Below are 25290 nucleotides of genomic sequence, written 5' to 3' on the forward strand. Positions count from 1 at the left end.
GTTTCTTACTGACTTTTCTACAAAATACACTTAACTGATAGAGTAATTCTGCATACGTGGGTGTCACAAACATATAGCTTTTTAAAAACATGATAGTAGAGTGGCTGATATGGTTTGGCTCTGTGTCCACAACCAAATCTCATCTTGAATTGTACTCCCATAATTCCAACATGTTGTGGGAGGGAGCTGGTGGGAGATCATTTGAATCATGGGGGTGGTTTCCCCCACACTGTTCTCATGGTAGTGAATAAGTCTCATGAGATCTGATGGTTTTATCAGGGGTTTCTGCTTTTGCATTTCCTCATGTTCTCTTGCCACTGCCATGTAAAAAGTGCCTTTCACCTTCCGCCATGATTCTGAGGCCTCCCAGCTATGTGGAACTGTAAGTCCAATTAAACCTATTTTTCTTACCAGTCTCAGGTATGTCTTTATCAGCAGCATGAAAATGGACTAATACAGTGGGCTTACTCAAGATTTATTCAAATGATGATGACTCTTTCCACAGTTTAACATGTAATGACATTTTTTTAAAACTAGGATTTTCTTGAATGTTACTGACTAATAGGTAAACAAAGAAAGTTGAACTGGTACAGAAACACCCTTGCTTGATCCTTTAATAACAAGGAAGACAAAATTATATCAGCTCTTTATAAAGCAGCAAATGACCATTAGTTTGTTGGATGTAAAACACTGATGACCTGCAAGTGATATTAGCAGTTAGACAAAATCATCAAAATTTCAAATATTATTCTGGTTTCAAAGGATTGGACTATCAGGTCTCATTGAGTATTTTACTGACAAAGGTGTGTGTATGTGTATAGAACAGATGGAGTGAATCTAAGCAGTTTCTGACTATCCAGGCCACTTTCTAGAGCAAGTTTTTAACTTTGCCCCCAAGGCTGATGAATCCTATTCTTCACTACTGGAGAAGAGGGAAGGTCTTCTATTCTTGGACAGAAAAGAACTCAACATAAGATCCGACTTTCTTTATTAGAACCACCTGCTCCGGGCAGAAATTTGCAGATCTTGGTAATATGCTACATTTCTAAAGACTTTTCTTATTCTTTTTGACTTTGGGTGTTTCCAGTTCAGGTGTATGAATCCAAGGGAATAGGAGCAGGGTATAGAAAGAAAATACAAGAGACAGAATGTGGGGGATAAAAGCATTTATTGAGCACTCACTATATTCCAGGCATGCTGCCAGTTGGTTTTACCTACATAAGGATGTTTAATTTTCATTACATTTCAGGTGATCTGTATTATTATTTTAATTAAATAAATGAGGAAACTGAAACTCACAGAGGGTAAGAGGCTTGCCCAAGTTCTCAGAGCTCTGGAGGGGCAGAGTTAAATTGTTTCTTGGTCTTCTGATTCCAAGGCTATGTTCTCTTGTATGTTCTTAGTCTTCTGATTTCAAGGCTACATATACTATAATGCCTATGAGAGACAGAAGAGAGGTAACGTGCTATGGTTTTCCCTAGTCAGATTCCTTGCATGTCTTTTGGGGAATGTGGCGTGGTGGTAAGAGCTCAGGCTTTGGAGAGAGTTTGCAATGTACCTGTAAGGCTGCACCAGTTGTAAAAATAGTAAAAATTGAAACATTTTTATGCCAATTGATAGATTTCTGTTGCCCTGAGTCCCTTGAATATTCTCTCTGTTACCTCAGCCATTCCAGACTCTACTCCAGGATTTTCCTTACCTCCCTGTGAGTCAGCAGCCCAGTGGTTAGGTCATTGGACATTAGAGGGCCTTGAGGACCCTAATCCAATTCCTTGGCTAATCTATTCTGATTCATAGGTATCTTTATGATATGGTTTGGCTGTGTCCCCACCAAAATCTCAACTTGAATTGTATATCCCAGAATTCCTATGTGTTGTGGGAGGGATCCAGGTGGAGGTAATTGAACCATGGGGGGCCGGTCTTTCTCATGCTATTCTTGTGATAGTGAATAAGTCTCACAAGATATGATGGGGATTCAGCTTTTGCTTCTTCCTCATTTTCTCTTGCTGCCACCATGTAAGAAGTGCCTTTTGCCTCTCGCCATGATTCTGAGGCCTCCCCAGCCATGTGCAACTGTAAGTCCAATTAAACCTCTTTTTCTTCCCAGTCTCGGATGTGTCTTTATCAGCAGTGTGAAAATGGACTAATACACTTTACTATATCCATTGTTAATAATTTTGAGTACCATTTCTGCCCCATTCTCCTTCCTCCTCTCTCATGAACCCAGTCCATCTATGGAGATTTCTATCTTTGCTAATATGAGTCCTTGATTTTTGTGGTGCTTTATGTGAAATATGGGTAGAGAAAAGCAGGAGAGGTAGTCCATACAAGGCAGAAGACAGAAACTCAGTTCATCTACATTATAAAGAATTGAGAGGAAATATAGGAAAGAAAATAGCACCTTGAAGGCTGAAATTTGAGAAAGAGTGCCAGTGTGTTTGCTGAGCATGTGGTCCTGCAACAACAGTCAAATTCAATAAATTAGTAAGGAAGGAAAGATTTCTTGAGACATGTTTTTTGGGAATTGATCTTTCTTAAAGTTTTCAAAGGACATAAGAGAAAATGAGAATTTGTTTCTAATTACTACTGGGTTATGCTTCTTTATATTCTAGTCAATGCAAAGACTGGGACACATGAAGCTCCGGATTTCTGAAGGCGACAAGATGATCTCTAAGATTCCTTCCAATGTTAATCACAAACCAAACACCTGAATCAATCCCTCAGAGGTTCATCAACTTCTGTGGGTTCTATAGGTAAGATGACAAGGTATGAGGTCACATGAAACTGATCTCAGTATGTGAGTTACAGTCTTGGATGTACCTACATTTGACTGTGAGTTCTTAAGAAAGTATCTCACCTTTATTGGTCTCAGTATTTTCATTTGTAAAATAGTAGGTAACATTTATTGCTGTTGCTTATTTTGAAATTGTTTTTGTTGTTACCATTTTTTGAGTTTGACTTGTGCCACTCTACTTTTTGTCTATCACTTAATTAAATCCTTACAGCAAATGTGTGAATTATGTATGATCATTTCCTTTTCACAGAGTAGACCTGGAAAACATGAGAGGCATGTGTAAGACTCCTTGCTAGACAGCGGCAGAGCTGCAATTCACGGTGTCCTCTCTGCTCCAAATCCAAAGCTTTCTCCTTTATAACATATGGCTTCCCAGCCTACCTCAAGACCCTAGACTGGAAGTCATGAGTAAGCTTTTGTCTAAGAGAATGCTTTGAAAAATATAAAATGCCATAGAAATATCAGGGTTTTAAATATATATTATTAGCTACTCATCTTCTTCTCTGTACTTTTTGTTGTTTCATCAAAGTTGACCTTATAGATTTGAGGTGGACACTGGGATGCATCTCCCATATCTCCTTCCTTCCTTCCTTCTTCTCTCTCTTTCTCTCTCTCTTCCTTTTTTTGAGACAGGATCTCACTCTGTCACCCAGGCTAGAGTGCAGCAGTGCGATCTTGTCTCACTGCAACTTCCACCTCCCGGTTTCAAGTGATTCTCCTGCCTCAGCCTCCCAAGTAGCTGGAATTACAGGCAAGCGTCACCATGCCCAACTAATTTTTGTAATTTTTGATAGGATAGGGTTTCACCGTGTTGGCAAGACTGGTCTCAAACTCCTGGGCTTAAGCAATCCGCTCACCTCAGCCTCCCAAAGTGCTGAGATTACAAACGTGAGCCACTTTGCCTGGCTCCAGATCCCTTTTCAATCAAGAACTTGTTACTCTAGTTCCTGGAGTACTGTCAACCTTTAGGGAAGAGATGGCTGATCCCAAGTCACACTCCTTCCTGTAGCAACCTACATCCAGTGACTGATTGATACAGGAGTATAAAGAGCTCTGGCTTTCTTGGCTTCACTTCTGACAACTCTGAAGGGTCATTTTAGTTCCAGAGCTGTTGGTGGGATTGGCCAAGATAGTTTTAGAGCCTGCATCATGCTTTGCCTTCTCACTCTGTCAGTCCTGCTTGTGGCCTTTCCCTCTTCCACAAGTGTTCATCTCAAGGCATTCCCTAAGAACATCCTGAGTGCTAAACACCTTCTGAGCCTGCTTCCTAGGGGGATCCATCCTGTAATAATATTTTGTTATAGTTGGTTCTTCACAAGTCTGACTTCCCTACTGACCTGAAAACTTCTTGAGGGCAGGAAGTGTGTCATATTCATTCCTAAGTCACCAGTGCTTGGCTTGATATTAGGTCCAGAAAAAAAAAAGTTCATTACATGTTCAATGAACCTCTGGGATAATAATAATAATAGTTAACCCTTATATAGTATCCTCGATTAGCTAAATTCTATATTAAAGGCTTTGAACATATTAGCTTAAACCTACAACAGTCCTAGAAAGTAATATTATTATTATTACCATTTTACAGATAAGTAAAGGCAAGCACCTAATGGTTCGAAGTTCTACCCAAGCTTACATATCTGGTGGTGGATCTGGGCTTTGATTGCAGGAAGTCTGTCTCTGAAATTCACTCTCCTAGCCACTACTCCTTACTGCTTCTTGTATCTGTGTACCTATCAATCCACCACTTTATTGAAGGGGGATAGGAAAGAGCTAGGTAAGAGGATAGGGAAGGATAGTTTTTTTGTCTGTTTGTTTTTTGTTTTTAATTTCAGGGGAACTGGAATTACCACAGAACATTTCTGGGGATGGAGTGTCTACTTGTTTTGCCTGGAGTCCAGGCATGGCATATGAAGAGTGTAGGGCAACAGAGCTCTCCAGGTGACTCAGATGCACAGGCAGGTGTGGGAATCCCTGATGCAGGGGGCAGTTTCAAGTGTGCAGAAGGCACTTACACAATTGCCATAACAGAGGCCCTAAGATGTGCTATGATCTGGCAGTAGTTACTCTGGTAGAGAGAGAGGAGCCAAGACTCTCCCTTGTTTCAGGGTCCTGGTCCAGGGCTCTTTGAGCTGCACTTCCTGAAGTTGGGCCAGGAATCTGCCTTGGGCATGGGGGAACCGCATACCTCACACGTGCATCTAGTGATTACTCAGGAAGTAGAGGCTTTGGGGCTGACAAACGGTACACCGGAAAGGAGAGGGGAGAGCCTGCCAGGAGGGGGTCGGCAAAGCCAGTTCCCTCAAAGCATTGTCCTTTCCTTCCTCCAACAGGATGCCAGGAGCCCCACAGAAAAGGGACTCATTTGTCTTCCTCCCCAGCACAATAACCTGTTGCTGGCCTTTCTCTTGGGCCTTGCTCAGAGCAACAGGATACAGTCTTTGCCAGGGGAGAAGGAAGGAAGGAAGGAGGGGAGGGAAATGACAGGAGCTCAGGATCTCCAGTCCCCAGCCTGGGCCCCGGAGAGACCCAGCACTGTGAGGCCAGGACCCAGCCTAGGGCTCTCCAAGTCCAGTGGGCCTGGTATGAGGAACAATTTCATTTTACAGAAAACCTTAATCAGATGTAAGCTGAGTAACCGTTAGAAGCTGAGCTATCATTTCTGAGCATATCTGAGCGGCCTTTCTCCAACTTTTATCTTAATCTCATTTAGAAAAGAAAAATAAATTGGGTCAGTTTAGAACTGTACCTTCTTTCCTTTTTTCATTCATTGCTAAAAAGAAGAAAAGAAGGTATGCATTGGAGTTTGTTTGTTTGCCATGGAAAAACCCTCTTATTTGCTTGATTAAACAAAAATAACACAAGCTACATAGGAAACATTTTAGCTACATAGACACCACCTTTGTTTTAAGGCTGTAGTAGTTGACATAGCATCTTCTTGCTACTTTCTCCAGCCTTCTCTGTGGACCACAGTGATACATTCAGAAGCCTGTTAGTTAACACAGGAGTTTTTGAACACTTTTCTATTGGTTTTTCACCTGCTTATTGTCTGTCATGCCTGAGGCCTGCAATGGTAACCTTTAAAATTTAAAGGTGAAAGCTGCTGGGCACAGTGGCTCACACCTATAATCCTAGCACCTTGGGAGCCCAAGGCAGGAGGATAGCTCGAGTTCAGGAGTTCAAGACCAGCCTGGATAATGTAGTGAGACTCCATCTCTACAAAAAAAAAAATACAAAAATTAGCTGGGTGCCGTGGTGTGCACCTGTAGCCCCAGCTACTTGGGAGGCTGAGGTGGGAGGATTGCTTGACTCAGGAACATTTGAGCCTGGGAGGTAGAGGTTACAGTGATCTGAAATTGTGCCACTGCACTCCAGCCTGGGCAACAGAGTGAGACCTTGTCTCAAATTTAGAAAAAAAAAAAAAAAAAAAAAAAAAAAAAAAGGAGGGTGGGGTAGGTGGGGGGAAGCTAAAAGAGAAAAAAAAATAGAGCACTTTTAAAGCTCTTTTTTTTACAATTGAGGTTCTTCTGGTTTCACCCAAAACCTACAGCATCAGAAAGTGCATGTGTGTGGATGGTAGAGGCGTGGAGGGGGCTTAGCTGTGGAAAAGATGGCAGTGGGGTGGGTTGTAGAATTGGAATCAATATTGCAATCCACCACAGAGGTATAAACAAAACTGAACAAATCAATGCATTTTAATAAATGCTTATTTGTTGCATTTATGAACATGTATATATGCCAGACCCTGTGCTGGGTGTGGGTTGTACAAAGCTAATCCTGAAGCTTATAGTTCAATAGGTGGCTCAGATGAGTGATGAATAACTGACAGCGTTAGAATTATTTACACAGGGAGAGTCAGCTGTCTGGGAGACTGAGGGGCCCTCCTGAGGAGACTCCCTTACCCTGGCCAAGCACATGGGGGAGAAGGACAGATGAAAGTGAGTCTGAGCTCACCTTCCTCCGTGGGAATGGTTGTTGAAGAAATTTGCACTCCTTTTAGATTAACATTCTAGTCTTGCCTCTAAGACTCTTCCAAGGTGAAAAAAAAAATCATTATATTCAGCTAAAACATGGGCCCTTGATATGAACTCTGCTGCCTGTCAAAGAGATCACATAATTAATTTTTAAAATTAAAGTTATTTGGATTTCAGCACCGACAATTTAGTGATGAGACTAGTGCTCTCGCATACACACACACTCTCTCTCTCTCTTTTCTGTGTTTCCCACCTGGAGTTGAGGTGCAGATGTGAGGTGGTGAAGAGGGCCTGAAGACATTTCTGTGATGGGCCCTGAGGGAAGAAAGGGAAGAAAACAAAGTCCCTGGCCTGTGTAGCTCCCAGCCCTGCTGGAGGTCATAGTAGAAAGTAGTAGACTGGGACAAAGTCTAGAGTCAACTGACTCCATCCTCTCTTCACCACTCAGAGTTGCCCTTGGAGAAGATTTCCTAAAATAGGTGAGAAAAACAGGAAGGGTGGGAAGGAGTGAGAGGGCCAGGGAGAAACAGGGGCAGAGGAGACACTCATTTATTAAGTGTGCGCCCTGTCAAGCACTTTACACATAGGATTTCTCTTGGCCTTTACTATTAATACATCTCCATGAATTACAAATGCTCATCCTCATTTTCCCCGGGCTGAAAACGGAGGCTCAGAGGGATGGATGATTCATACACAGTCATATCACTGGAGAGGGGAAGAACTGGGATTCTTCCCCAAACCAGCCTCATTCCAAAGCACATGTTCTTTAGACTACCCCACCCTTTGGATTAAGAACCCTTTCCTGGCTGATTTTGCATCATCTGATGAAACTGAGATGTGACTGGACGGCAGGTGAACCTTGCCTGGCGAAGAACCACTCCACTGCCCAATGGGGAAGGTGCCCTCTTTCAAGTCAACAAGGGCACATTTTCTTTCTCAGAACTTTAATGATTATTTTACGACTTGTAATTTATCCTCCTTTCTGTAGGTATTTAGTGTTTCTTGATTGTTAAGGAAAGGAGGAAGTTTTGGTTTATTAAAAGAGAGAGAATTTTTCTGGCTAATGTATGGCCCATGAGCTACAGCCTTGGCATCACCTGGGAGCTTGTTATAAAGGAAGAATCACCAGTCACAGTCCTCCAGAATCAGAACTTCAACAAGATCTGCAGATGTTTCATATGTACATTCAAGTTGGTAATGCATGGGATAGAGGACATGATTTAGATTCAGACCCGGGTTCAAATTCCCATTCCACAAATAAGACCTTGGGCAGTTTACTGAATTCCTGTGGGTTTCACTTTCCTCACTCATAAACTAAGAAAGATGATGCCCATTGCACAAGCTTGTTGGAAGAGTAAGGGAGCAGTGTTAACTTCAGTGCTGCTACTCAGTATGTCAGTATGCCATCCATGAATGGTACTTCTTTTCTGCCCCATCTTCCCTTCCAAAAAAAAAGCATTTCCTCTTCAAGAATGTGCACACTACAGAATCTGTTCTCTGAAATAAAATGCTTCTGAAATGCTAATCATATCCATTTGACCAGTGCTTTGCAATGTGGTAGCCACTTGTCATGCATGACTATTTAAATTAAAATTAATTAAAATTAAATAAAACTAACACTTCAGTTTATCTGTTACTCTAGCCACATTTCAGTACTCAGAAGCTGCATATGGCTAGTGACTAGTGTGTTGGACAGCATTGATATTGGACATTTTCATCATCATGGAAAGTTCTACTTGACAGCATTACCTGGACACCTCCTATTTCTCCTGGGTATTTGCTAACCCACAACGTAACTGCTCATGCAGTAAGAGCTCAATAGGTGCACCTTGGCTTGAACTCTGCAGCCTCCCTTATTGGAAAAGAGAAATGATTTGAGAATCCCAAGATCTGTTTTCCAATTACTGCTCCATCTACTCACGAGATGCGTGACCTTGGGTAAGTCACTTTTCCTCTCTGAGCCTCAGTTTTCTCATCTGCAAATTTAGAGGGGAAAAGGTAATAAGAATACCTCATATTAGTCTAGAAGCTTTTTCACTTTTTATGTTTTTTGGTAGTTTTAGCAGCCTTTCATCCCATAGGGTGACCAACTCATCCTAGTTTGACTGGTCCTGAAAACTGAAAGTCTCACGTCACAGGAACCCCATCATTCCTAGGCAAACCAGGATGGTTGTTCGCCCTACCTACAGGTCCCCTCCAGTTATAAAACCCATGGTCCTGTGCAAGCCTGAGAGTAGTGTGCCAGAAGCCCCAAAACTGCTGCAAATACCAGAGGAGTGTGAGCTCAGGCTCTGAAATCAGGCAAACCTGGATAAGATGCTGATGCTCCCACTTTATTTTGATGCGAACTTAGGCAAATTCCTTAATTTCTCTGAGACTTAGTTTCCTCCCCCCCTGCAAAATGAGAGTGCTAATGATACTTCTTCCTCCTGGGTGTTGTTGTGAAGATTAATTTAACAAAGCTTTGCAGAACGCTGAGCGCTCTGAACAATGTGAGTAATTCAGCAGACTCTGGAAAGGGGGCCGATCTACCTTTAGGGAGACTGTGATTAGGACATTCATGTGTAGTCCAAAGTATCTGCTAAAAGAGAGATGACTTGCTTATGAGCCATTAAGTTTCTCTTATCAAAAACTCCCACAACCTCTGCCTCAGACTCAATTCGAATAAATAGCAGTTCAAACTGGTTAAATAGAGCACATTTCAACTCCCTGGGATAGTGACTCTGATGCAGCAAGTTTACTGAAACACAAACTAATCATTCCTGTTGCCAAAGTAGGCTTTTGGCAGAGGTCTGTTAAGAAAGAGAAAAAGAGTGAGAAAAATGTCCTGGATTGCTGAGGCAGCACTGTATTTAGACAATTAAATTTGGAAAAGCAAGACAGTTCCTGTAACTACCTCCCACATCCCCTACTCCAAGAACAAAAGGTTTTGTTGAAAGTATTCATATGGATATTAATACTGAAAGTTTAATGAGCCCCTCAGTAAACTCATCAGCTAAGTAATTACACCCAGCCACGGTGCTACCAGTGGGAAGGGTACAAAATCTCGCCTCCAAAAATTAGTCACTTGTAAGTTAACCCCACAGTCACGTCAAGCAACCCACACTTGATGGCTGATTCACAAAGATTCCTTGACATCTCTGTAGTTAAAGGGGCCAGATCACCATGGGAAGTCTGTAGAAAGGGAAAAGTTCACATTTACAAAAGACCTTTATGTTGGAGAAGAGTTTTGAGGAAAGCAGGGTTATAAGTTAATCACTGGGTTAATGAGGGCAGAAAGAATAGTACTGCCAAGCACTTGTTGGGGGCCAAGCAGGGCGCTGAGCATTGCACCTGCCTGATCTAGTTTAATACTCACCTAAATCCTGGGGGCAGGGATGTTTCTACCATGCCCAGGGGAGGAAACTGAGACTTAGGGGATGTGGAGGGCTTTGTCCAAAGCCTCATTTCTAAAGTGGCAGAGCCAGAGCTTTGAACTCAGGCTCTAGTTGAGATTTGAGCCTCACCTATGAATTTGAGATAGAAGAAAAAGATGGGAGTATTCTTTTTTACTTACAGGAGTTGTTTCACGGGTTAAATATTCACCTTGGGTTTGGCCTTGACCCTCGGAACGTAAATCCATACAGAAAAGACTCTCTTTGCTTTCCTAACCCACCCAATCTCTAATTGTCTCTCTCTCAGGCTCAGAGTCTACACAAAAGACCAGGGTTCAGACCTCTCATCTACTACCCGGACTGCTATATCTTTGTCCAATCTTTTATCCTTCCTTTTTTCTAGCTGGTTATATAGAGAAATAGGAAAGACTAAGAATGAAAGAAAGGGAGCAAATAAGAGTGAATGAGAAAGAATTAAAGAGAATAAAGAACAAAAAAATTGAATAAAGAACATTGAAGAAGAGCAAATGAGAGAGATAGGTTAGGCTTTTTTGTCACCCAAACTGCGTTTGAATCATTGCCCTTACATATACTTGCTAGCTGTAAAATTTTGAGTAAATTGCTCTGTCACTCAGTTTCCTTTTCTTAATTTCTTAGGATCATTGTGATGATCAAATAATATTGTTCATGCATTTTCTGTTCTCCATTAGGCACTCCATAAACCAACCAACCTCCCTCCCTCCCTCTTGCTAACTTCCTTCTGATTTAGTCCTTGAAACAACTCATGAAGCAAGTGGTATTTATATTCTCATTTTACAAATGAGGAATGGGGAGCCTAGGGAGAGGAAATAATAAGGATCACCCGGCAAGTGAATGTCCTAGCCAGAATTCAAATGCAGATCTGTCTCTCTCCACTACTTAGGAAAGAAAGAGCAAGGTTGGGGGTGGGGGGCAATCTGAATGGCACAGGCTTTTACAGTTTCTCCTTTAGCTGCTCCACTGGAGGGCTGTTGAGAAAATTATCCAAATCATGTTAATGAGCAATTGAGTGCCGAGTTTCTCTGAGGGAAGATAACAAACAAAAGCTCTGGTTAGGGCTGGCAGCCAGGAGCTGCGATAGTTATCTCAGCTGATACCACCAAGGGGCTCTCAGCTCAAATAATTAACTCAATTGCCTCCTCTCAGAGGTGAAGTGGGGCTAATAAAACGTAACCACCTAGCCTGTGGGAAAATGACTGTGTGCCCGTAGATGAAGTGCTTTCAAGACCATCTGGCACCTAGTGGTATCATCGCAGAAGCCTTGATGAGTACCGGCTGGGCCCAGAGAGAGCTTTGACTCTTTGGAAGGAGCCCACCAGTCTTGATGTTGGCTCAACAGAAGTGGATCTGAATCCAGGATGTATCACTCCAGAGCTTAGGATGTTGGATGTAGCTCTCAACCTCCCTTGAGACTTGGTTCCTCCTCTATAAAATGGAGTTAGTGGAATTTACATCCTGGAAAATGTGCTAGATGGGTATAAAAGAAAGATCTCGATACAGGACCTGACACAAAGCAGTTACTCAACATACTTGAGATTTCTTCTCCTACAACAGATGTCTTTGGGGAAGGAGAAGAAGAAAGAAATGCAGTCCCCACAGGCAAATAAACTGATTTGCATCCTCTTGTTAGGGAAATGGCAGTTTCCCAACTCTAAGATTTGAGTAGGCAAATCACTTTTACTGGCAGTGAGTTTTAATGGCTTCAGCCAGTTGGTCTTTTCCTCCCACTGCTCCATTACTACAGAAATGTATTTCCTTTATTCCTTCTGACCCACAGTCCTTGTTGATTGAGAGCTTACTTGAGGCACCGTGGTAAATGCTTTCCTGAGATCTCTCATTTCACAATAATAATAAATGAGTGATCGCATGTATCCTCCAACAACTCTGGAATAGGTGCAATTGTTATCCCTATTTTACAGATGAGGAAACCAAGGCACAGAGAGGTCTCAAGTCACAGGCCCAGGGTCATTTAGTAATAAGAGGGAGAGTTAAGACTCAAACACAAGTCTGTCTGAGTCCACTGCTCTTAGCATGGTTGGAGTCAGGAACTCTTTCCTAGATCACCCTGCAAACACCAGCTGACCAGGCTGAGCAGCTCACCTGTTCAGTTCAGTCACTCCTTCCTAGAGTCTGATGTCCTGCCACCCTCACATCCTGAAAGCAGGTTCAGAGCTTCATCGTCATTCGGAAGTCACTGGTTACCTTTCCCAAAGCATCAGTAGGGTTGCCTGACAAAGGAGATCATACTAAAGTTGCCAAATTGAGTCGTGGCCCCTCTCCCCTTGCCCAGCCCATCTCTGCTCCCTCATTCTGTAGACCCAGGCTTCCTCTTCCCCTCAGTGCTGCATGGCACACAGTAGGTACCTCCTACTCAGTGCTACATGGCACTTAGTAGGTACTTGTCTGTGGCCTGAGCTCTCATCACATTTACAGTCTTGCTATATGACTGACCACTGGAAAAATCATATTCTCTGAACCTCATTTTCCTTATCTATAAAACCAGCAGGGGGAGAGATAGAGATAATTCCCAGAAAGAAGTAACATAGCTAGAGATTAAGAGCATAGGCTTTAGAGCAGACTGCCAGATTCCAAATCTTGCTCCTACTAGCTCTGTAACCTTGGCCAGTTCACGTAACCTCTATATGACTCAGTTTACTGTAAAAGGTGGATGATGGCAATAGTACCTAGTTTGCAGGGGTGTTGTGAGGAGTAGTGAATACATGTAAACTACTTAGAACAACCTTCTAAAGGGCTGTATTCAGGATTTAATAATAATAATAAAACAATTATTACTGCTTGTATCCTGTTACAGAATATAAACATTTCACAGATCTCATTAGCCTCTCATGGAAGCCTTTGAGAGGTTTACCCTACCTCTTTACTTTTGAGATAACAGAGATTCAGAGAGGCCAAATAATTATTCCAAGATCACGCAGCCTGCGAAGGACTGAAAAGGGATGCAGACCCAGGATTTCTCTCCTCTGCAGAGGCAGACGTATGGTAGAGCCTGACATACATCTTAGTGAGTTTAGCTTTCGCTCCACGCCCCTTCCTCCTCCATCTCTGTGTATACCTGAGAATGTCTATGTTATCTAAGCCTTAGTTTCTTTAACTATAAAATGGGGGTGATACAGCCTATCTATCATCTGGGAATATCTAAACCTTTGCTGCTCAAAATATGAGCCACAGAACAGCAATATCAGACCCCCTGGAGCTTGTTAGAGATGTGAACCCTCAGAACTGCTGAGCCCAAATCTGCATTTTTAACATGATCCCCCAGGTGATCTGCATAAATGTCAAAGTTTGATAAACACTAGACTAAAAGACGTAAAAGTGTTTTGTAAACTATGAAGTCAGGTACACTATGTTAATAGTAATCTGATAGAAATGAATAGCAGCATTTCCTATACATGCTCAGTATTTCCATTCACACGGTCATTACTGGCCACTTGCTCCTGAGGAAGGGGAGGACAAGAAAGTGACCAAAGAGAGGCATTCCCTTGGTTCAGTGAATTGGTTCCTGGGGGAACACGCTTATGTGGGACATATACTAAAAAATTATTGTTGCTTATCTGAAATTCAAATTTAACTGGGTGACCTGTTATCTTTTGTTTTTTGTTTTGTTTTGTTTTGTTTTTTGAGACGGAGTCTTGCTGTGTCGCCCAGGCTGGAGTGTAGTGGCAGGATCTCGGCTCTCTGCAACCTCCGCCTCCCGGGCTCAAGCGATTCTCCTGCCTCAGCCTTTGGAGTAGCTGGAATTACAGGTGACCACCACCATGCCTGGCTAATTTTTGTACTTTTAATAGAGACAGGGGTTTCACCATGTTGGTCAGGCTGGTCTTGAACTCCTGATCTTGTGATCCACCTGCCTCGGCCTCCCAAAGTGCTGAGATTACAGGCATGAGCCACCACATCTGTCTGTGACCTGAATCTTATCTGGGAATTATTACTAAATGGATCCAGTTGTCTTTTAAGTGCAAAGTCCCTGAAGTTTGGGTTATTCATTTAGCTAATCGCAGAGCCCAGTGTTAGGGTCTCTTTTGATCCTAAGGTTACTGAACAATGGTAGGGAAGGGAATCCTATTAGCAAGTGTCCCCTTTGTGGAGTACCCATCATTTCCAGTCACTAGACAATTACTGCTTCAATCTTGAGCGTTGCTACTCCAAGTGTTGTTATGGATCAGTAGCGTTCCTTGTTAGAAAGGGAGAAAGAATCTCAGGCACCACTCTAGACCTACAAAGTCACCTGCAGTACAAGTGACTAACATGTACGTTAAAGTTTGAAAGGCATTGGGCTAGGCAATTTGGGGTAAGGAATAGTCAAGTAGTCCTTGAAAAAAAGAATCACTAGTAGACTTGATTTTTTTCTAGACTGGTTTGAGTGTACAGCAAAATTGAACAGAAAGTACAAAGCTCCTATATACTCTTCTCTACCTTCACCTAGTTTTCCCTATTATAAACATCTTGCTTTAGTGTACTACATTTGTTACAATGGATGAACCAATATTACATTATTACTAACTCAAGTCCATAGTTTACACTGAGGCTCACTCTTTGTGATGTACATCCTATGGCTTTTTGTGGGTTTTCTTGCTGTGTAAATTTTACAATTTATTAAAATTTAAGGTACGTTATAAAACTTAACCCTTGTAATAACCCCGTGAAAGTAGATAATTGAGGGTATTTCTAATAAATTTTACAAATGAGAAAACTGAGGCTCAGGGGGGTTATTTAACTTGTCCAAAGTCACAAGGCTACCAACTGGCAAAGGCAAAATTTAAGGCTAGATCTCTTAATTGAAATGAATATATTTTCTTTCTCAACTACAATGACTTAGAGAATCTGTTCTCTGTTTTAAAAAAATTATTTCAACTTTTATTTTAGATGCAGGGGGTACTTGAGCAGGTATAGTTAATGAGTATATTGCATAATGCTGAGGTTTGGGATACATATGATCCCGTCACCCAGGTGTGAGCATAGGATTCAATAGACATTCAATCCTTGCCCTGCTCCATGCCTCCCCTCTTTAGTAGTCCTCAGTGTCCATTGTTGCCTTCTTTTTTTTTTTTTTTTTTTTTAGACAGAGTCTCGCTCTGTCGCCCAAGCTGGAGTGCAGTGGCGTGATCTCGGCTCATTGCAAGCTCTGCCTCCCAGGTTCATGCCATTCTCCCGTCTCAGCCTCCCAGCTGGGACTACAGGCACCCGCCACCACGCCTGGCTAATTTTTTGTATTTTTAGTAGATATGGGGTTTCACCGTGTTAGCCAGGATGGTCTCGATCTCCTGACCTTGTGAACCGCCCGCCTCGGCCTCCCAAAATGCTGGGATTACAGGCATGAGCCACCGTGCCCAGCCTCATTGTTGCCTTCTTTATGAGGACCCAATATTTAGCTCCCACTTATAAGTGAGAACACGCGATATTTGGTTTTCTGTTCCAGTGTTAATTCACTTAGGATAATGGCCTCCAGCTGCATCCATATTGCTGCAAAGGACATTATTTCATTCTTTTTTTGGTGACTGTGTAGTATTCCATAATATACATGTACCATATTTTCTTTATCCAATTCACCATTGGTAGGTACCTGGGTTGACTCTATATCTTTGCTATTGTGAATAGTGCTGTGATAAACATACATGTGTCTTTTTGGTAAAATGATTTACTCTCTTTTGGATATATTCTATGGGTTTTGACAAATGCATGATGTTGTGTATTGGCCATTACAGTATCATATAGATTACTGTGTTACTGCCCTAAAGATTCCATGGGCTCCACCTGCTCATCTCTCCTTTCTTTTCCTTGAGCAAACTACTCATCTTTTTACTGTTGAATACCGTCTTGATTTGTTTACAAAAAAGAAAGAAAGAAAGACTCCATCCATAAAGACAAAGAGTATGTTTCTGATAAAGAAGCTGATACTTGCCCAAGGTCACCAAATTAGTAAGTGTAGAAGCTGAGTTTTCAAGTCATGTCTGCCTAACTCCAAAATCTGGGTTTTTTATTTCTTTTCTTTTTTTTTTTTTTTTTTTCTCTCTAATATGACCACACCCTCTCTTACTAGGAGAGGAGACATTTGTACTTTCGTGCTATAAGGAGGGTGTAGAGGTCTCTGCAATTGTTCCCTCTAAGGATAGTTTTGGGGCAGGGAGAGGGGATCTGTCTGGTGTTTGGACTACTGAGGCTCCCAAGGGTTCCCAGTGGGCACTTCAGCTGGACCTGTAGGTAAATTTCTAAAATCTCCCACCAGCTGTTCTTTTTTTTTTAATCACCTCACTCAAACCAGTTATTATTTACAAGTGAGAACATAGAAATGCTAATGATCCTGACTGGGCTTGCTAATTACTCCTTAATCAACTGCGAATGGGCCTTCGCTACCAGCCCTGGGTGGCTGAGAAGAGGGCTCCAGCTGGACAGAGTTAAAGGGAAGCAGGTTCCTGAAGTGCCACTGGCCTTGAGAATAGGAAGCCGTGGAGTGTGGTGGGAAGTGTCTTCTTTGCATATTTTCTGCTCTGCTCTTTTGTCCTGATGCTTTGGCCCCATCATGAGGTATCCCAAGGGAAGCCAAGGTATTCAGAGGATGTAAGAAGCCAGACAAAGCCGTAGTGAACAGTTAGCAAGCAGAGGTTAGTCAACAAATGATGATTGGATCTACACAAAATGTTGGATATTGTGTTAAGTGCTTTCTTCCTGACCCTGTGAAGATTCTGGTTTTGGAGAGAGGACATGGAGGCAAGTAAACGTGTAGGGAGGAAACTTTGAGGAACATTTATGAGAGAGGAAGTCATGAGTCAGAGGCACCTGCAGGGGGGCAGGAGAGAACAGGAAGAAAACACTTACAGGGCATGTTCTAAAATATTTGTTGAATAAATTATCTAAAATCAAACACTTTCTGTGAGAGATACTTTAATAATAATAGCTGCCACAAATTGAGTACCTAATATGTGCCTGGCCTGTGCCAGTCCATCACAATGACCATTTGAAGTAGAGGTTTACTGCACCTATTCTATAGATGTAGAAACTAAGACTTACAAAGGTTAAGGGTCAGACCCACGGTCATACTTCCAGTAAGTAGCTCTGATGTTTTTCTGATTACAAAGCTTATACTTATTCCATGGCTGGGTCTGCCCTTTTATTTGGTTAGACGTTTAGATGATACAATAAAAATAGATATTTCAAAACTCAAAAGTTAGAGAAGGGAAAATCCTACATTGCATCAGTAAAGGTCCAGCCGAGAGAGAAACCATACCAGTTATTTTAACATGGAGAATTTAATATAGAGAATTGCTGCCTGGGAACTCAACAACCAACATGGCAAAAAGAGAATGCTAAGGTATCATGGAGCCAACAATTACAGGAAGCAGCTGCCTCTGGAACTGGGACAACAAAAGAAAGGTTGGCATTATTAAAACTTAGAAATATGGGAGAGAAGGCCCTGCAGAGATGAAACTCAGACTCTGAGAAGGGACACTGCCTGGCTGATGAGAGTATTTCTGAGTTTGAAGGACAAATCTCATTGGTCTGGGACCCAGATCTCTGAGGAGGGGGCTCAGATTGGTTAGTGTCACTGAGGGGGCACAATGAGGCTGTTTCTGTGAGTGTTAGAAAAACTGCAAATTGGATTTAACCATTGCTCCTGAAACAACTACTGCTGCCAGGGTGAAGAGACATTGCTCATGAACATAGGAACGGGAAGTAAACAGAAAGCAGGAAGCAAACAGAAAGGAACAATCGCTTCTTTCTCTCCTCTGGCTGTGCAGCCTCCTGCTGTGGCCCCCATGGGCTGAGCTCAGCAGGTAACTAGCTAGTCAAGCTGAAATGTGGTTTGCAGAGTTCTAGCTGCAGCATCTCGAAGTACACGTTGTGGTTTGTGAAAAGTATCTGAAATTTAGCATCCAAAGACCTGGAGTACTGCAAAAGCTTTTAATTGGTTTTCCTTATTTCAGTCTTAAATCTGTAAACCATGCCTATTGCAACCAGAGTGATTGTCTTAATCGTAAATTATTTCTCTTTGTAAACCTACAATGGATTCCTACTGCACTTACAACTACTTAAACTCCTTGATCGGTTTGCAAGAACTTGCTTTGTTTCCAGTGTTTCCAGCCTTGCCTAAACCACTCTTTCCCTCAATTGCTATATCCTGGCTACAGCAGCCCTCGTGGGGTTCTTTGAATTCACAGAGCTCTGTGCCACCTGAGGGACTCTAGACTTGCTGCTCCCTTGGTATAAAATCTTCTTCCCCAATTCTCAGTCTAATTCCTCTTCATTTTTCAAAGCTGAGACTAAACATACCTTTTCCATTCTCTGATATTTCTCTCTCTTGGCTGGACCTTTATTGATGCAATGTAGGATTTTCCCTTCTCTAACTTTTGAGCTTTGAAATATCTATTTTTATCTATTTTATTGCATCATCTAAAAGTCTAAGCAAACACCCACCTGCCATTTTTCTTATTACTGCGCACTGTATATATTTATGTACAATTTAATGCACTTGTGTGTTTTGTTTGTAACTACTAAATATGTATCTCAGCCATTGCATTTTAAGCCCTAGGAAGGTAGAAATCCTGTCAGTTTTTTTGTCTCATAAAACCATGGGTCTGGCATAGAGTCATTACTCCTTAATTATTTGTTAAGGAATTTGTAGGTTTTTATCTAGCCCCCAGATTAATGGTTGTGTACCTCATATTACTTTCAGGAAATATTTAAGTTCTTCAAGGGCAGGGACCACGTCTTATAGGCCTTGTATAATAATGGACAAAGAATAAGCATTGATGGGCTGGGCGCGGTGGCTCAAAGAATAAGCATTGATGGGCTGGGCGGGGTGGCTCATGCCTGTAATCCCAGCATTTTGGGAGGCCGAGGCAGGTGGATCACCTGAGATCAGGAGTGCAAGACCAGCCTGGCCAACACAGTGAAACCCTGTCTCAACTAAAAATACAAAAAATTAGCTGGGCGTGGTGGCGTGCACCTGTAATCCCAGCTACCTCAGTAGGCTGAGGCAGGGGAATCGCTTGAGCCCGGGAGGTGGAGGTTGCAGTGAGCTGTAATCGCGCCATTGTACTCCAGCTGGGGCGACAAGAGCGAAACTCAGTCTCAAAAAAAAAAAAAAAAAAAAAAAAAAAAGGAAAGAACAAGCATTGATGAAGTCTTGTTGCTTTTTTATTCATAGTAACTAGTCATATACAAGGTCACCTACAGACTGTCCAGATTCTTTGGGTCATTTTCAAGTCTTCTATTTGGAGCTGGTAGTGGCCGCCTTAGGGGACAAAACAGGGAAACTGTAATCACAGGTAAGCATGGAAAACATACATAGAAGTGCTGAAGAGCATAGGCTACAGATTGCCTGGGTGTGAAACCCAGCCCTACCACTTACACGACCCAGATAACCCTGGGAAAGTTGCTTCTTCTCATTGTTGCAGCTTCCTCAACTATAATGGTCATAATAATGCCTTCTTTATTGGGTGCTGGAGGGTGTATTGAGGTATTCGTATTCACAGATGCTAATGGAAAAATACAAACTAAAGTGAATATGTAGGACAGCAGTCTCTCTTTATCCTTGGGAAATACGTTCTAAGATCCTCAGTGGCTGTCTGAAACCATAGATATTACTGAACTTTCTATATATTAGAGTTTTTCCTATACACATATATCAATATTAAAGTTTAATTTATAAATTAGGTACAGTAAGAAATTAACTTACTGTAATAAAATAAATTATAACAATATTCCAGCATCACTACTCTTACAATTTGATGCCGTTATTAAGAAAAATAAGGGTTACTTGAACACAAGCACTGTGGTATAATGCAACAGTTGATCTGATAACTGAGATGGCTACTAAGTCGCTAACAGGCAGGAAGTATATACAGTGTGGATACATTGGACAAAGGGATGATTCACGACCCAGGTGGGACTATGTGAGATTTCATCATGCTACACAGAATGGCACACAATTTAAAACTTAGGAATTGTCTATTTATATAATTTTCCTTGTAATATTTTGGACCACAACTGAAACTGCCAAAAGCAAAACTGCAAACAAGAGGGGACTACTGAACTGTGTTTGGAAATATAAGCACCTGACAAATATTAGCACCTGCCTCTCAGCTAAATTTTACTTGTAACAAGGAGCTGCCTATATCTTCTGTCACCCTCTTCCAAAATAGAATTGGTTATGCCGTATCCCATGACCTGAAATCTTTATTTTCTATCAACACTACTTACATGTCAGGCTAAGACTTCTTTGTTCACCTCACCTTCAGGTGTAACACTCAGTTTTTTGCAAGGCCATTCTTGTGTGTTAACTTAGATTTTTCAACTGCATTATATGTTTCTCAAAAGCCACATTTTAATTCTATGTTACTTTTAATTTTGCTAATGAGACTTTTAGGATACAAAGTGGGCTCCACATCTACTGCTTAATTCTATCCCAACACAAGGTGAAAGCCCCTCTTGATATCAGTTTAGGTAACTGTAACAGTTTTCAGTTGCAGAAGTATATTTAATTCTTCTAGCTAGTTTAAGCCGGACAGAATTTTTTTTTTTTTTTTTTGGTCAACTGTGCAGGAGACTATTATTCACCAATATCCATTTCCTTCCTTTCAAGACTAGGATTTTATCCCCTTCCAAGTTTCAGTTGGGCATTTATGTGGCTGCCTACATTGCAATTACATTTGCCAACCCCCTGGCTGATAGATATGGTCCTGTGGATAAATTATGGCAAACGGGATGCGTGTAAAAGTATGAAGTGTTAAGTCATTTCCTTAAAAGGAGGCTGCTTGCCTTCCATTTCTACTCCCCTACTTCCCGCATCCTGGATGATGGGACCTGGTGGTGGGAAAAATCTTCAGGTGGGAAACACTCTAGAGGTTAATAGGACACCAAGAAAGAAGAAAACTAAGTCATTGAATATCTTTGGGAGACAGAGCTACTATATTCCCCTGGACTGCCTACCAGCTTACAATTTTATGTGAGAGAGAAAAAAAACTTTTACTTTGTTTAAGTGTCCATTATTTATCTTGGTAAGTCAGCCAACACAATGTCCTAATTAAAATATATTAGTATTAAAATATCTTGTAAAATTGAGCTTTTATAAATCATTCCAAAGCCGTGGGCAATACAGGGATCTTCTATTTTTTCCTTGGACCTTCTATGAAATGGAAGGTTTGGTTCCAAAACTACCTCAGCACTGCTCTAACCTGGAAGAGCCATATTATGTATGATACAGTCTGTACCAACAGAATGGATGTTCAGTGCCTTGCCTCCTAGTCTCCACAAAGCAAGTGACCCAGCACTCGGCCCTCCACTGATGGGGCTGCAGAAAAACCAATCACCCTCACAACTATGTTGGCCACAGATGCAGTAGAGGCAGCAGAAGTGTGTCCCTTCACTCCTCCATTCCAGAATTTGTGCTCCTGCATCTGACTGGCCAAGCCTAGTTCTCACCCATTGCTTAGCTGTGAGAGAGTCTAGGACATACCTTATTTCTCTCTAGATTTCACATTGGGGATACATACTAGAAAGAAGATGAGATGTATTTTGACTGCCAATCCACCATATCTGGCATAGTAAACTTTTCAAATCCTGAAGGTATATAGCTAATCAATGGATATTTTTGAGCATTTATTATGTGTCAGCTGCAGCATTAAGTGCTGTGGTTACAGCTCAGTTGACACAGTTCACCCTTAAAGGATCATCTATGCAATTTACAACTCAGTGTGCTAAGTTCTGTGAGGTGATGGGATTCAGGACACACTACTCCCAAAATATGGCACCTGGGCATACTGAAGAAAACAGCAAAGGCAGGAAGGGGACTCTGACTTTCCTGTGCTCTTCTCCCCTGAAGTGGGTCTTAAAACCTAGGAAAGAGTTTTTGGCCTTCCCTTAAGCAAATCATAAGACTTTCCTGTGAGAGGTGCCTTCCTTATACCTAGAAGAAGGGAACATTTTGATTTCTGAAGACACAGGGATACAGAGTAGAATCTGAACAACCAGTCTTGATAAGTTTCCTCAATTTATTCCCATTAGATCATACCCTTTTTGCCTTATCATATTTCTCTATGGCTGTCTATACTTCATTAAATCTAGCATAAAAATATTCAGATTTAACTGTTTCTTTGGGTCCTCATTTCCCTATGAAGGCTGCCATGTCACATAAAATGTTAAATATATTGATAAATATATATAAATTACATTAAATAAATGTGTATGTTTTTCTCTCGTAATCTGTCTTTTGTTAGAGGAGCTTCAACCCTGAACCTAGGATGGTGAGGAAAAGGCATTTTTCCTCCCTTACAGAGGGAAGCGCACAGCCCTGGGGAAGGCAGAGCAGGGCTGCTCACAAGGGACCATACGTACACGTGGGGAAGAGGATGCGCTGCTCAGGGAAGGATGGGCTGCTCAGGGAAGGCCTGGGCAGGTGATGCCTAAACTTAGTCCTGATCATGATGCACAGCACAGCTTGTGCTTGAGTTTGGACTCTGATGTGAGACTGTGTTGAATCCCACTCTATCACTTATTAACTAAAACCTTGAGTAAGTTCATCTGTATGTCTGAATAAAAGGCAACATTTGTTTTTGTTTTTTCCCTATTTAAAAAAAAAACAAAACTATGCTTCAGAAAAGAGAGAGTGACTTTACATTCAACTTTTTACAAGAGTCAGTGTTTCATTAAACAAAAAGATATGACATTACCTTGAAATAATTATCCATTAATTGGGTGTGTGATGCCTTTGAAAGAAGTCACTCACCCAAGGTCACACAGCCAGAGGCTGGTGAAGCTAGAATTGCACTTTTCTCCATAGACCACCTGTTAGCTATTAACGACATCATTCTTCTTGCCTACTGGCTGCTTCTCCCTGGTGCACATTCCCTGCCCTGTGAGCTAATTTTCAGGCAGAACTTCTGATGCTTAGTACTTTACCTTTACTGTGTATTTTTCACTCAGCCTGCACCTTTGGCCTTGGTGTCTCCCAAAGTATCAGGCAAAGACTCAGCTCCAGCTCTGGGGCCTTGGGAAGCCCTCTTATGTTCTGGCCCCTTTGCTGATTGATGCTGAACTCAGCCCTTTCTTGAATCAGACATACCCCAATCTGAGCATGTTTTCAGATCAAGAAGAGGAGGCAACACTATAGACCCCAGACATGCCAACAAGCTGGGATGATTCTATCTGTGTGAGGGAGCAGAATTCAAACTCTGTAAACAGCTGGCCTGCTTAGCATTTGTATGAGTGCTCGCAACTCAATTATAGGCAATTCCCTTCTCCATAACACACCAGCCACCGTTTGACTCATCTGCCACCTGTATAAATGGGAAGCGATATGTAAGGGATTCCCAAACCTTTCCTCTGCCCCTCCCTGAATTTCCAGAGATGCCCTGACATCACTAGCTTTACCTGTTTTTCCACCATCACTTGTTCCTAAATCCACTTTGAGCTTTCTCTCAAACACTATGAGAATACGATTTGGGGCCTAATCCAAGGCCGGTGAGCCCAGTTCCCAGCCTGCCAGTGCCTTAACTTACCTAGCAGTATTGAGCTGTATTAAAGGACTAAGGCTCACCTTCCATGTTACCCTGAGACTTAGAAGACATTTTCTTATAAAGTACAGAAAAATAAGCCTGGCTTCTAGGAAGATCGCAAGCTGGAGAGGCAGCCTGAAGGCATGATTATTGGGATTCTAAAGATGGGAACTGGAGTCCTACTTCTGGTGCTGATAGGCTGTGTGAACGTTTGGCAAGTGATTCCCTCTACCCCTCTTGTTTCCTTCACAGTGAAATCCAGAATTTGGCTCGATGACATGAGGGCTTTTCTACTGCTAATATGTATACAAGTCACTTGAACATCTGTTAAAATGCAGATTCTGATTCAGTAGGTCCAGGGTTGTCCTGAGATTCTGCATTTCTAACAGAATCCCAGGTGAAGCTAATGCTGCTACACAGTTGGAGTAGTAGGGCCTATATATGATTTCAAAAGCTCCCTCCCACTCCTGGTCTCCATGTATCACATACTCTCTTAGTAACAATAACAGCTCCAAAGGGTTTAAATACATGCTTATATACACATTTATTAAATTACACATATCATAGATCGTTAAACCATCAAACAATACAGAAATATAAAAACACAGAATGTGGAAGTGCCCTGGTAACTCTACCCCCTAAAAGAACTATTGTTAATGGTGCAAAGTACTTAAGAATATGAGGACCCATACAAGAGTTTACGGCCTTCAGCTGTCCCTGCCCAGTGTGCCTCCAGTATGTTTTCTGGAAGGAGTTTAAGTTTCTTCTCTAGCTCAAAGTCACTGCAACACCCCAGTGTGGTAGATGACAAGGTGGCAAGCTTGGGCATATTAAGTGGAGGACCAGAGCTCTTTGTGTTGTATTCTTCTATGGGGATTTAGAGGTTATGGTGACTTCAGAATGGGATCTTCACAGAGCTAAGGAAGGGAGAATGAAAATACAGGCTCAGAAATCCAGTCACCTGGGGTTTTCCAAATAGGGGCTTTTTCCTCTTTAATCTTTCTGTGGGGCCATTGCCCACTTATTAGGGGGAAAGTTTGGTGCATGTTTTCCCTAGAAAATGTCCTGTGACATCAAAGAGTGACCTAATGGAACCAAGAACAAAGAGAATTTCTTTAGCAATGGGGGCTCAGGATCAACTGGGCCCTGGCTATCCAGAGCAGAATCCTTAGCCCAAGGTACACAGGAGAGAAGGAGATTTTATCTTCTGCCACCTCAAGTATGCAGGTGAGATGGCCAGATGCAGACTTTGCTCTTGCATATACTCTATCCTATTTAAAATGGTTTCTCCTAGGAGTTTATAGCCTAGAGTGTGCTTATTGAATACCTGTTGAATGAATGAGAATCCTAGAAATTTCAATCACTCAAGGAGAATTTAAATGATCGTAAGTAAAGATGTTTGCATGAATTCATTTCTGGTTTATTGAGGATTTACTAATAAGGATAGGGCCCTTAATGAACACATTTTGAGGAGACAGTACGGTATAGTAAAAAAGACCCTGTGCTTCAAATCAGAGAGACTGAATCCCAAGTCTACCATTTGTATATTGTTCATCTTTCAGCAAGTGATTGACATTTTTGGGCACTGTTGTCTTCAATGG

The 25290-nt window shown here is 41.8% G+C and overlaps 1 long non-coding RNA gene across 1 annotated transcript in view; it reads right to left on the reverse strand.

The window, feature by feature from the left end:
- Positions 1-1204: 1204 nt before the first annotated feature.
- Positions 1205-25290, reverse strand: part of LOC129015556 (uncharacterized) — a 66349-nt gene continuing 42263 nt past the window's right edge. Inside the window, exon 3 of the long non-coding RNA XR_008494621.1 lies at positions 1205-1437. This is a non-coding gene — a long non-coding RNA (uncharacterized LOC129015556). The remainder of the gene's footprint in view (positions 1438-25290) is intronic.

This window comes from Pongo pygmaeus, chromosome 1, assembly GCF_028885625.2.
Source record: "Pongo pygmaeus isolate AG05252 chromosome 1, NHGRI_mPonPyg2-v2.0_pri, whole genome shotgun sequence".
Taxonomy (NCBI): domain Eukaryota; kingdom Metazoa; phylum Chordata; class Mammalia; order Primates; family Hominidae; genus Pongo; species Pongo pygmaeus.